Source organism: Salvelinus fontinalis, chromosome 31 (genome assembly GCF_029448725.1).
Source record: "Salvelinus fontinalis isolate EN_2023a chromosome 31, ASM2944872v1, whole genome shotgun sequence".
NCBI classification, from domain to species: Eukaryota; Metazoa; Chordata; class Actinopteri; order Salmoniformes; family Salmonidae; genus Salvelinus; species Salvelinus fontinalis.
This window is the reverse complement of record NC_074695.1, coordinates 48,710,452-48,723,683: the sequence shown is the minus strand read 5'-3', so window position 1 is coordinate 48,723,683 and position 13,232 is coordinate 48,710,452. Positions and strand designations below refer to the sequence as shown.

The following is a 13,232-nucleotide window of genomic DNA, read 5'->3' as shown; positions in this document are numbered from 1 at the left end:
ACTCAAGGCGCGAACAACAAGGAGGTATTTGGACATAAATTATGTACTTTATCGAACTAAACAAACATTTATTGTGGAACTGGGATTCCTGGGTGTGCATTCTGATGAAGATCATCAAAGGTAAGTGAATATTTAAAATTCTATTTCTGACTACTGTTGATTCCGCAACATGGCGGGTATATGTTTGGCTTGTTTTGGTCTCTGAGCGCCGTACTCAGATTATTGCATGGTTTGCTTTTTCCGTACAGCTTTTTTGAAATCTGACAAAGCGGTTGCATTAAGGAGAAGTATATCCATAATTCTGTGCATAATACTTGTATCTTTTATCAAAGTTTATTATGAGTATTTCTGTAAATTGATGTGGCTCTGTGCAAATTCACGGGATGTTTTGGAGGCAAAGCCAAATGTAAACTGAGGTTTTTGGATATAAATATGAACTTGATCGAACAAAACATACATGTATTGTGTAACATGTTGTCCTGGGAGTGTCATCTGATGATGAATATCAAAGGTTAGTGATTTATTTTATCTCTATTTCTGCTTTTTGTGACTCCTCTCTTTGGTTGGGAAATGGCTGTATGCTTTCTGTGACTAGTTGCTGACCTAACATAATGATATGTTGTGCTTTCACCGAAAAGCCTTTTTGAAATCGGACACTGTGGTTTGATTAATGAGAAGTTTATCTTTAAAATGGTGTCTAATACTTGTATGCTTGAGAAATTTTAATTATGAGATTTCTGTTGATTGAATTTGGCGCCCTGCAATTTCATTGGCTCTGGGCGAGGGGTTCCCCGTTCCCAGACAGGTTAAACGTGATAGTAAGAACTGGCCATGACTGACCTAACAGACTCGGACCAGCTCCGCAATGCCATCTCCTCCCAAGGAGCCACCATTGGAAGGCTCGAGGAGTTGTTTCGCGGTCTTATGGTAGGGTTCCAAACGCATTGCTGGAGCAATTTTGCGGCTTGTCTGTCAGGCAGCCCACCACAACGGTAACCTCCCAGCCCCTGAGTAACTCAACTATTAGCAGTGTCACCTCCCCGGACACCCCAGTGTACCGAGAACCCCGCTTACCTCCTATGATGGAGATTCCGGGACATGCCAGGCTTTTCTCTCCCAGTGCTCCCTCATTTTTGAGCCGCAGCCTTCTTCGTTCCCCTCTGACCGCTCGAGGATAGCATAAGCCATTACGTTGATGTCCGGGAGGGCACTCACCTGGGCCACAGCAGTGTGGGAGCAACAATCCGTCGTCTGACTCCTTCTGGAGGAGTTCATGGAGGAAGTTCGTAACGTGTTTGATTCTCCGTTGTCTGGTAGAGAGGCTGCTCGCAAGCTGCTCCAGCTACACCAATTCTCCCGTAGAGTGGCAGGCTATGTGGTGGATTTCCGCATGTTGGCAGCTGAGAGTGCTTGGATCCCGGAAGCGCTGTTTGATACGTTCCTACACGGAGTATCGGAGGAACTTAATGGACACTACCCTGGCTTCCGAGATGGATATCCCCACTCAGCCCCTCTCCATTCCCATAAACGTTAGAGCACTGAACGGGCGCTCTATTGGCCAAATCACCCACAATACCACCCCCATCAATCTACGTGTGTCAGGGAACCACATTGAGACGATCCAGTTCGTGCTCATTAATTCTCCTCAGGTTCCCGTGGTATTGGGATTCTCCTGGCCAGTTCTGCCCCGCCCATTGCCTGAAATCAGTGCAGCCTTCCCTTGGGACGTCTTCCTGGGAGCTCGGAAGCTGCCCTGGACCTCTCCACCATTCCCGCGGAGTACCAGAACCTCCGGGAGGTGTTCAGTAAGGCCCGGGCCACTTCGCTGCTGCTGCACCGACCATATGACTGCGGGATTGATCTTCTCCCAGGCATCACTCCGCCACGGGTCGACTGTACTCTCTGTCGGGTCCGGAGACCAAGACTATGGAGATCTACATTGAGGACTCCCTAGCTGCTGTTTTCATCCATCCTTCTGCCTCTCCCGCCGGCACAGGGCTCTTCTTTGTGGAGAAGGACAAAACCCTGCGGCCGTGCATCAACTACCGAGGTCTCAACGACATCACGGTGAGGAACCGCTACCCGCTACATCGCATCTCCTTGGCCTTCGAGCTGCTCCAGAGGGCCACTGTGTTCTCCAAGCTGGACCTACGGAATGCCTACCACCTGGTGCGGATACGGAAGGGCACGAGTGGAAAACTGCCTTCAACACGGCCAGCGGTCACTATGAGTATCTGGTCATGCCTTTTGGCCTCACCAAAGCCCCTGCTGTGTTTCAGGTTCTGGTTAATGATGTTCTCCGCGACATGTTGAACCGGTTCATCTTCGTCTACCTCAATGACATCCTCGTCTTCTCCCGCTCCACCCAAGAACACGTGCTCCATGTCCGACAGGTTCTCCAACGTCTCCTGGAGAACCAGCTTTTTGTAAAAGCAGAAAAGTGCGAATTCCATTGCTCCATCATCCCCTTTCTGGGTTACATCATCGCTTCAGGGAGCATACAGATGGATCCCGGGAAGCTGAGAGCGGTGGTGGATTGGCCCCAGCCTACGTCCATAGTACAACTGCAGCGTTTCCTGGGATTCGTCAACTTTTATCGCCACTTTACCTGGCGCTACAGCACCCTGGCTTCCCCCCTGTCTGCACTCACCTCTCCCAAGGTTCCGTTCACGTGGTCCCCAGCTGTTGACCAGGCATTCTGGGATCTCAAACACTGCTTCACCACAGCTCCCATCTTGGTTCATTCTGGCCTGTAGCGCAAGTTCTGGGGGGAGGCCGATGCTTCGGATGTTGGAGTGGAGGCTGTCCTGTCCCAGCGGTCGTTACATCCCTGCGCCTTCTTCTCCCACCGCCTCAACACCACGGAGAGGAATTACGATGTTGTGAATCATGAGCTTCTCGTGGTGAAGATGGTGTTGGAGGAGTGGAGTAACTGGCTGGAGGGGGCGTAACAGCCTTTCATTGTGTGGACCGACCACAAGAACCTGGAATATCTCAGCACCGCCAAGCGCCTCAATTCCAGGCAATCTAGGTGGGTCCTGCTGTTCACCTGGTTCAACTTCTCCCTCTCATAGCGGCCGGGATCTAAGAATGTCAAGCCGGATGCGCTGTCGCGCTGCTATAGCCTCACGGCTACTACCCTGGAACCCGAGACCATCCTACCCACCTCATGCCCGGCATTGGCAATTATCTGGGGAATAGGGAAGCATGTTCGTGAGGCGTTCCCAGCTGAACCCCTGGGGGGAGGGGGTTGATAACCGGATGTTCGTTCCTGACGCAGTCCGCTCCGCGGCTCCCGACGGACCCTGGCTTTTGTGCGACAACGCTTTTGGTGGCCTACCATGGTCCCAGATGTCTTCGCATTTGTCGCTGCTTGCATGGTTTGTGCGTAAAACAAGACTCCTCTGTCCCTCACCGTCCCTGGTCTCAGATTTCCCTGGACTTTGTAACGGGTCTTCCCCAGTTTGATGGCAACACCACCATCTTGAATGTGGTGGATCGGTTTTCCAGAGCAGCCCACTTCATTCCTCTCCCCAAACTACCACCTGCCAAAGAGATGGTCCAGCTCATGGTGCAGCACATCTTCCGGATCCATGGACTACCAGTAGACATGGGCTCCGACCGGGGTCCTCAGTTCTCGTCCCGGTTCTGGAAGGTGTTCTGCAGCCTCATTGCGTCGTCGGCCAGCCTGTCCTCCGGGTTCCATCCCCCAGTCGAACGGCCAGTCGGAGCGAGCCAACCAGGACCTAGAGACTACTCTGCGCTGCCATGTGGGTCGAATACGCCCGAAACACATTTCCCTGCTCTGCTACAGGCCTATCAAATGTTGAGTGTTCCCTGGGGTATCAGCCCCCGCTCTTCCCTGAGCAGGAAGAAGAGGTTGGCATACCTTCTCCCCATATGTTGTCTGCCACTTTTGTCGTACCTAGAGGAGAGCCCGGTCGGCCCTCCTCAAGACCACCTCCAGGTATCGACGACAAGTAGATCGCCACCGGACCCCGGCTCCCCGATATCGTCTCGAGCAAAAGGTATGGCTGTCCACTCGGGATCTGCTCCTCTGGAGATGAACAGCAGAGGTGCTAATGATTTTGGAGATGGGAAACGGGCCCCCCGGTTTATCGGCCCGTTTCCCATCTCCAAAATCATTAGCCCCTCTGCTGTTCATCTTCTGTTGCCCCGTACCCTTCGTATATATCCTACCTTTCATGTGTCCAGAGTTAAACCCATGTCTCACAGCCCTTTGTCTCCTGTTTGACCTTCTGCCAGCCCTGACCCTGAGCCTGCCTGCCGTTTTGTACCTTACCCCACCTTACTGGAATATTGACCCCTGCCTACCCTGACCCTGAGACTGACTGCCTGCTGTTCTGGTACGTTTGCACCCTCTCTGGATTATGGACCCCTGCCTGCCTTTGACCTCTCATGTGCCTGCTCCTGTTTTATAAATACATTTTTGTTTCTTCGACACTGTCTGCATCTGGGTCATACCTTAAACCTGATACTTCTCACGTAATGACGTGGCCTGTCAGCGTCAATAAATTAACAGTGATGTATAAACCACAGCAATGTATGTATTGCTGTGGCCCTGAGATATTGTATTACCCTGGGACCGCTGTAAATATCTTCCATTACAGAACATGAAGTTAACACAGAAAAAATGGGCCATATTTCCTGGGCAGGGATGTCTGGAGGCCACATTTGCTATATTTCTGCATCTGTGCAAAGTTTGCACCTGTTATTTCTCTAACAATTGGTGTGATGTTAAAAAAGACTACCTAGCAATATCACTGGTTGTAACGGTAGTCCTCCTCCTCTTCAACCGAAAAGGAGGAGTAGTGATTGAACCAAGGCGCAGCGGGTTGTGAATACATAATTTAATAAAGACACGACAAAACAACGAAGACAGAAAACGACCTATACTTGAATAAACTACAAAATAACAAAACCGAAATGTATAGACAGACCTGAACAAATACGAACTTACAAATAACGCGAAGAACGCACGAACAGGGAAAATAGACTACACAAAAGAACGATGAACAAACAAACCGAACAGTCCCGTATGGTGCGACAAACACTGACACAGGAGACAACCACCCACAACGAACACTGTGAAACAACCTACCTAAATATGACTCTTAATTAGAGGAAAACGCCAAACACCTGCCTCTACTTAAGAGCCATACCAGGCAACCCTTAAACCAACATAGAAACAGAAAACATAGAATGCCCACCCAAACTCACGTCCTGACCAACTAACACATACAACAAACTAACAGAAATAGGTCAGGAACGTGACACTGGTGTCGTGTCTGTACTATCATTAAATGTGAAGACTTAATTTATCAAATCAATTCTCTGTGTAATTATTATTATGTGATTAAAATAATCATGTAAACTTTAATTTACTAGGAAGTAGGTGCACCATGGAAAATGTTGATTAGAAAGTTATAATTTTCAGAACATAGTGTAATATCTGATCAATTAGTCTTCTATTAATGAATTATTCATCAGTACCTCATTAGTCTCATTCCAAACATCGTAAAATTATTGGACAAAACCTAGTTTCCATAATGAATCAGCAATATGCAAATTGGCTTATTTATTTACTAACTAAATAATCACAGAAATACATAACAAACAAACAGTAGATATTGGTTACTAACAATGATAGAAAAGTCCCTAGTGGGCTAAGCCAATATGACGGCTTGGGAGACATAAGGAAAAGGGTTTGGACTGAGAAAGAGCGGGAAAGACAAAATGGATTCACTACACACAGTCTATAATTATATTCATTGAAATGCTAATCCTTTGCACATGAATGGCCACTCATTCGAGAATAATTGCAATTTATATATTTACGCCCGTTGTTGTCTTCTCTGTTGAAATCCTCGATTGTCCTGTAGAGTTCATCAGAGTCTCTGGCTCACTTTCCCAGAAGTCACGATGTCTTTCCTGGTTGTAGGTGGTTAGAATGGATACTTCAGAGTACCATTCGGAAAAGTTCCCATAGGATAGATTCTTCGGCAGTTGTCGGTATTCTTGTTCTAGACTTAAGTAATTTCTAGCTGCAGACTAGTAATCATAGTCTAAGATTTACTATTATTCTGTAGTGATCGATAGTCTCAGAGTTTAACCATTTGAAACCTTAGTGTCACGCCCTGACCTTAGAGAGACGTTTTATTTCTCTATTTGGTTAGGTCAGGGTGTGGTTAAGGTGGGAATTCTATGTTTCCTATTTCTTTGTTTTTGGCAGAGTGTGGTGCCCAAACAGAGGCAGCTGTCTATCGTTGTCTCTGATTGGGAATAATACTTAGGTAGCCTTTTCCCCACCTGTGTTTTGTGGGTAGTTATTTTCTGTTTAGTCTTTGTTACCTGACAGAACTGTTCGCTTTCATTTTGCTACTTTGTTCGAGTGTTTTTTGATAATAAATAAAATCATGAACACTTTTCACGCTGCGCTTTGGTCCACTCCTTCCGACGACAGGCGTTACAGAACTACCCACCACCAAAGGACCAAGCAGCGTGGTAAAAAGGACGAATGGACATGGGAGGAGATCCTGGACGGAAAAGGACCCTGGGCGCATGCTGGAGAGTATCGCCGTCCAAAGGAGGGGATAGAAGCAGCAAGAGCGGAACCGCGAAGATACGAGGATTTAGAGGAACTGCGACGAGACCAGGAGTCACGACAACAACGGGAGCCCGAGGACGGGGAGATTGGTGGTGTCAGGGTTTAGACCTGAGCCAACTCCCCGTGCTTACCGTGAGGAGCGTGTGACTGGTCAGGCACCGTGTTATGAGGTGATGCGCAAGGTGTCTCCAGTGAGTATTCACAGGCGCTCTGTGCCAGAGCCCCTCATTTGCCGGGTGGAAGTGGGCATCCAGCCAGGACGGGTTGTGCCAGCTCTACGCTCAAGAACTCCAGTGCGCCTCCACGGCCCAGTGTATCCGGTGCCTGTGCCACGCACCAGGCTTCCAGTGCATCTCTCCAGTCCGGTGAGACCTGTTCCGGTTCCACATACCAGGCCTCCAGTATGTCTCCCCAGCCTGGTGAGCCCTGTGGCAGCTCCACGCACCAGGCTTCCAGTACATCTCCTCAGTCCGGTGAGACCTGTTCCGGTTCCACGTACCAGGACTCCAGTATGTCTCCCCAGCCTGTTAAGCCCGGTGGCAGCTCCACGCACCAGGCCTCCAGTACGTCTCCTCAGTCCTGTGAGACCTGTTCCGGCTCCACGTACGAAGCCTCTAGTGATGATCCATGACACGAAGCCTCCAGTGATGATCCATGGCCCGGAGCCTGTAGGGATGATCCATGGCACGAAGCCTCCAGTGATAATCCATGGCCTGGAGCCTTCAGTGATAATCCATGGCATAAGGCCTCCAGTGATGATTCATGGCCCGGAGCCTGTAGCGATGATCCATGGCACGAAGCCTCCAGTGATGATGCATGGCCCGGAGCCTGTAGTGATGATTCATGGTACGGAGCCTCCAGTGATGATCCATGGCCCGGAGCCTGTAGTGATGATCCATGGCACAAAGCCTCCAGTGATAATCTATGGCACTAAGCCTCCAGTGATGATCCATGGCCCGGAGCCTGCAGTGAAAATCCAGGGCAAGGAGCCTCCAGCGACGGTCCCCAGTCCGGAGCCTCCAGCGACGGTCCCCAGTCCGGAGCCTCCAGTGACGGTCCCCAATCCGGAGTCTTCAGCGACGGTCCGCAGTCCGGAGTCTTCAGCGACGGTCCGCAGTCCGGAGTCTTCAGCGGCGGTCCGCAGTCCGTAGCCTCCAGCGACGGTCCGCAGTCCGTAGTCTCCAGCGACGATCCGCAGTCCAGAGTCTTCAGCGACGGTCTGCAGTCCAGAGCCTCCAGAGGGGGTTCCCAGTCCAGAGGCTCCGGCCACGATCTGCGGTCCGGAGCCTCCAGCGGTGTTTCCCAGTTCAGAGCCCCCGGCGATGATCCACGGTCCGGTTCCTCCGGCAACGATTCACGGTCCAGAGTTTCTGGCGACAATTCACAGTCCAGAGTCTCTGGCGACAATCCACTGTCCGGTTTCACAGAAGCGGAGGGATCAGCACAGGGAGCGGGGGCTACGTCCCGAACCGGAGCTGCCACCGAGGGTAGATGTCCACCCGGACCCTCCCCTATAGGTTCAGGTTTGAGGCCGGGAGTCCGCACTTTTAGGGGCAATATTTAGATGTAAACCTGACAGCTGGGAAATGTACACTTTAACTTCTTATGGCTGCAAGGGGCAGTATTGAGTAGCCTGATAAAATGTGTCCATTTCAAACGGCCTCGTACTCAATTCTTGCTCGTACAATATGCATATTATTATTACTGTTGGATAGAAAACACTCTCTAGTTTCTAAAACCGTTTGAATTATTTCTCTGAGTGAAACAGAACTCATTCTGCAGCACTTTTCCTGACCAGGAAGTGGAACGTCTGAAATCGATGCTCTGTTCTTCTTCATGCCTATACATGGGCACAAGACCTATTAGTATACATACACGTCATACACCTTCCTCTGGGTGTCAAGAAGGCTGTGAGAGAAGAAATTAGGTGATTATCTCGATCTGGGATGGAATAAATCCTCTTGGAATGACGTGTACCCAATTTCCGGAATTCTGAAGAACGCAATTTGGACAGTGGGGTTGCCTTTTGTTTTGCTGACGTTATATGCGACTATTATTTCCGGCTTTGATTTTATTTGATACATGTCACCATATCATCGTAAAGTATGTTTTTTCAATATAGTTTCATCAGATTATTGAAATTTTTTCGGGAGTTTTGCCGTGTTCCGTTCTCTTCCGTTTGTTTACATGGAGAGATCCGTGCAACCCGGCTAGTGCGCTTGCTAAATGGAGAGAGAAAGTTGCCATTCTGAATCCAAACAATGACTCATCTGGACAAAAGACACCTTGTTCAACATTCTGATGAAAGATCAGCAAAAGTAAGACCCAATTTATGATGTTATTTCATATATCTGTCGTAGTCGCCGGCGCCCAAGTGTTTCTGGCTATTGTGCTAAGCTAATATAATGCTACATTTTGTTTTCGCTGTAAAACACTTAATAAATCGGAAACATTGTCTGGCATCACAAGATGCCTGTCTTTCATTTGCTGTACACTATGTATTTTTCAGAAATGTTTTATGATGAGTAATTAGGTATTTGACGTTGGTGTCTGTAAATATTATGCCTGCTTTCGGTGCAATTTCTGAATGTAGCTGCAATGTAAACTATGATTTATACCTGAAATATGCACATTTTTCAAAAAAAACATATGCTATACAATAAATATGTTATCAGACTGTCATCCGATGAGGTTGTTTCTTGGTTAGTGGCTATTTATATCTTTATTTGGCCGAATTTGTGATAGCTACTGATGGAGTCAAAAACAGATGGAGTAATAAAATTGGAGTCTTTTGCTAACGTGGTTAGCTAATAGATTTACATATTTTGTCTTCCCAGTAAAACATTTTAAAAATCTCACATGTTGGCTGGATTCACGATATGTGTACCTTTCATATGCTGTATTGGACTTGTTAATGTGTGAAAGTTGAATATTTAAAAAAATATATATTTTGAATTTCGCGCCCTGCACTTGAAGTGGCTGTTGTCATAAATGTACCGACGTCGGGCTTGCACGCCAAACAGGTTAGGAGATACAGTTATGTGTTTCCTGTCCTTCCCGAGATCAACAAATTCTCAAAAGTGGAAATATTGTTTAATTCTCCCATTTTGGGGATTAGGAGTTTCTAAAGAGAAACTCTTTGTTCTCCATAGGCTCTCTCCCTCTCTTTCTGCATGACCAGGAATTTATGACCTGAGATAATAAAACCTGAGTTAGGAGAGAGAGTGAGAGGGGGGGGCACGACCTACACCCAGAGAGGGCCATGTCATGACACTGGTTTCATGCATAGTATAACATCAGATAATCATCAATAACCCCACTGGCAGATGGGTCCATCCATAGCCTCTTCTCCTTCAAAAAGATTAAAGATGAAGCCTAAGAGCCTAAGAAATCATGAATCATAACCGATTATAAAGTATTTCCTGACCATAATCCACAGGGTTTTAGCTGCATGTACATCCCTCCATACTGTACCTCTCCTTCATTCCAATCTACCAAATTAGTTTTACCAATGAACCCTCACCTTTGACCTTGTTCTGACATCACTCTGAATTCCGTTCCTCAACTCTTTTCTATTGATATGCGAACTTTTACAATTTGTAAAATCTTTTCGACACCTATCATGGATTCTGAAGTGTGCAGCTTATACTAGTGTAAAATCCGACCATAGCCGTCAAAGCATGTTGAGTACAAGGCATCCAAACAGTTTCCCTTGCTCCATGCCAAGCTGCTATAATAGGCCCAGTCTCATATATACCTACAGTATATGGGTTATTGCTATTGGGGCCATTACCTCTTGTATTCCCTTCCTTCCCCACAACCTTTAAATCAAACAGCTACAATATAGCCTCACATTTAGACTGCCCTGGCCATGACGTGAAAGGCTGCAATAGCATCAAGCCTCCCTGAACAACAATAAAGGAACAGAGAGAGAACAAGCAATGTAACAGTCTGCTCAGTGCCTCAAGGTCAGCTTCGGAGTCTGCTCCAATCAAACTTGTCTATCTCCCAGTGAGTTCCTCCCAATTAGACTTTTTTCTCTCCGTGGGCTTACCTGCCCAGAGGGCTGAGGTTAAGGCTACCTGCTGCTCTGCTGCTCGTTTGAGGAGGGGATCAGATGTGAAAAACTTTGGGGTTGCACTCTCCTCTTCAGTCCCTCACCTGCAACTGACATCTCTAAATTGACCCTTCTTCGTCTTCTCTGCCATACTCACTCTCTCTCCCTACCCTGTGACACTTGTTGAATTCCTTTCCTCCCTCAGGGCCAAATTATGGTCTGTTCAAACAGACCCTGTATTGATCTCACCATTGACATGCTGTGTAAATCAGAACCATCTGATATTCCTGTGTTAACCTGGTGCCGTTAGTTATAGAGTAAACAATGCCAATACAAATGGTGACTGATTAATTACTTATGGCTGTGTGGTTAACACTGTGAATTATTCATTTACACACTAATTATATGCATCCAAGCCTCAAGATTGAACTTATGCCAAGACAGTGCAAGTAAATAAATAGTGCAAGTAATGTTGAATAATTAATGATAAGAAATGTTTGGTCAACTTTATCACTCCTCTGTTTTCCTGTTTTCCTGTTTTCTTTCAAAACATTTCTCCTCTCATTATCCAGTATCTGCTATGCTGTGAAAGGTTGAGCAGTGCAGTGGCTTGGGGGGGGGGGGGGGGTCTGAATGAATGGGCCAGTTTTCACATGGGCATACTGTAACGATTTTCGTCGTCGGATGAAGAGTAGTCGGACGAACGCGCAGCGTCGTAAGTGTTCATGTTATATTTATTAAAACAGAACAATAAACAAAATAACAAAGAGAAAGAACGAAAATGAAACAGTCCTGTAAGGTGCAGCAACATAAAACAGAAAACAACTACCCACAAAACCAACATGGAAAATGGCAACCTAAATAGGCTCCCCAATCAGAGACAACGAGAAACAGATGTCTCTGATTGGGAACCAACTCAGGTCACCATAAACCTACATACACCTAGACCATACAAAATTCCCATAGATAAACAAAACCCTAGACAAGACAAAAACCCCTAGGAAATACAAAAACTAAACAAACTACCCTTGTCACACCCTGACCTAACCAAACAATAAAGAAAACAACATATAACTAAAGTCAAGGCGTGATACATACAGTACCAGTCAACAATTTGGTCACCCCTACTGATTCAAGAAATACAAACTATAAAATAACACGTTATGTTGTAACCAAATTAAACAAATCCAAATATATTTTATATTTGAGATTCTTCAAAGTAGCCACCCATTGCCATGATGACAGTTTTGCACACTCTTGGCATTCTCTCATCCACCTTCACCTGGAATGCTTTTCCAACAGTCTTGAAGGAGTTCCCACATATGCTGAGCAGTTGTTGGCTGCTTTTCCAACTCATCCCAAACCATCCCAATTGGTTTGAGGTTGGGTGATTGTAGAGGCTAGGTCATCTGATGCAGCACTCAATCCACTCTCCTTCTTGGTCAAATAGCCCATACACAGCCCAGAGGTTTGTTGGGTCATTGTCCTGTTGAAAACAAATCATGGTCCCACTAAGCGCAAATGAGATGGGATGGCGTATTGCTGCAGAAAGCTATGGTAGCCATGCTGTCACGCCCTGACCGTAAAGATCTTTTTATGTCTCTATTTTGGTTTGGTCAGGGTGTGATTTGGGTGGGCATTCTATGTTAATTTTCTATGTTTTGTATTTCTTTGGTTTTGGCCGGGTGTGGTTCTCAATCAGAGGCAGCTATCGTTGTCTCTGATTGAGAACCATACTTAGGTAGCCTTTTCCCACCTGTGTTTTGTGGGTAGTTGTTTTCTGTTTTGTGTTTCTGTACCTGAGAGAACTGTTTCGGTTTCGTTCGTTCTCTTTGTTGTTTTGTCATTTAGTGTTCAGTTTTATTAATAAATCATGAACACTTACCACGCTGCGCTTTGGTCCACTCCTTCTTCTTCAGACGGCCGTTACACATGCTGGTTAAGTGTGCCTTGAATTCTAAATAAATCACTGACAGTGTCAACAGCAAAGCACCATCACACCTCCTCCACCATGCTTTACGGTGGGAACCACACATGCGGAGGTCATCTGTTCACCTACTCTGCATCTCAAAAAGACACGGCAGTTGGAACCAAAAATCTCAAATTTGGACTCATCAGATCAAACGACAGATTTCCACCATTCTAATGTCCATTGCTCATATTTCTTGGCCCAAGCAAGTCTCTTCTTCTTATTGGTGTCCTTTAGCAGTGGTTTCTTTGCAGCAATTGGACCATGAAGGCCTGATTCATGCGGTCTCCTCTGAACAGTTGATGTGTCTGTTACTTGAACTCCGTGAAGCATTTATTTGGGCTGCAATTTCTAAGGCTGGTAACTCTAATGAACTTATCCTCTGCAGCAGAGGTAGCTTTGGGTCTTCCTTGCCTGTGGAGAGCCAGTTTCATCATAGCACTTGATGGTTTTTGCGACTACAATTGAAGAAAGTTTCTAAGTTCTAATTTTCCGTATTGACTGACCTTCATGTCTTATGGACTGTTGTTTCTCTTTGCTTATTTGAGCAGTTCTTGCCATAATATGGACGTGGTCTT

At 46.6% G+C, this 13,232-nt stretch overlaps 1 protein-coding gene across 1 annotated transcript in view; it reads right to left on the bottom strand.

The window, feature by feature from the left end:
- The window catches only part of LOC129830445 (solute carrier family 12 member 5-like), a 113,726-nt gene that overhangs the window by 58,389 nt on the left and 42,105 nt on the right, over window positions 1-13,232 (bottom strand). The window lies entirely within an intron of this gene.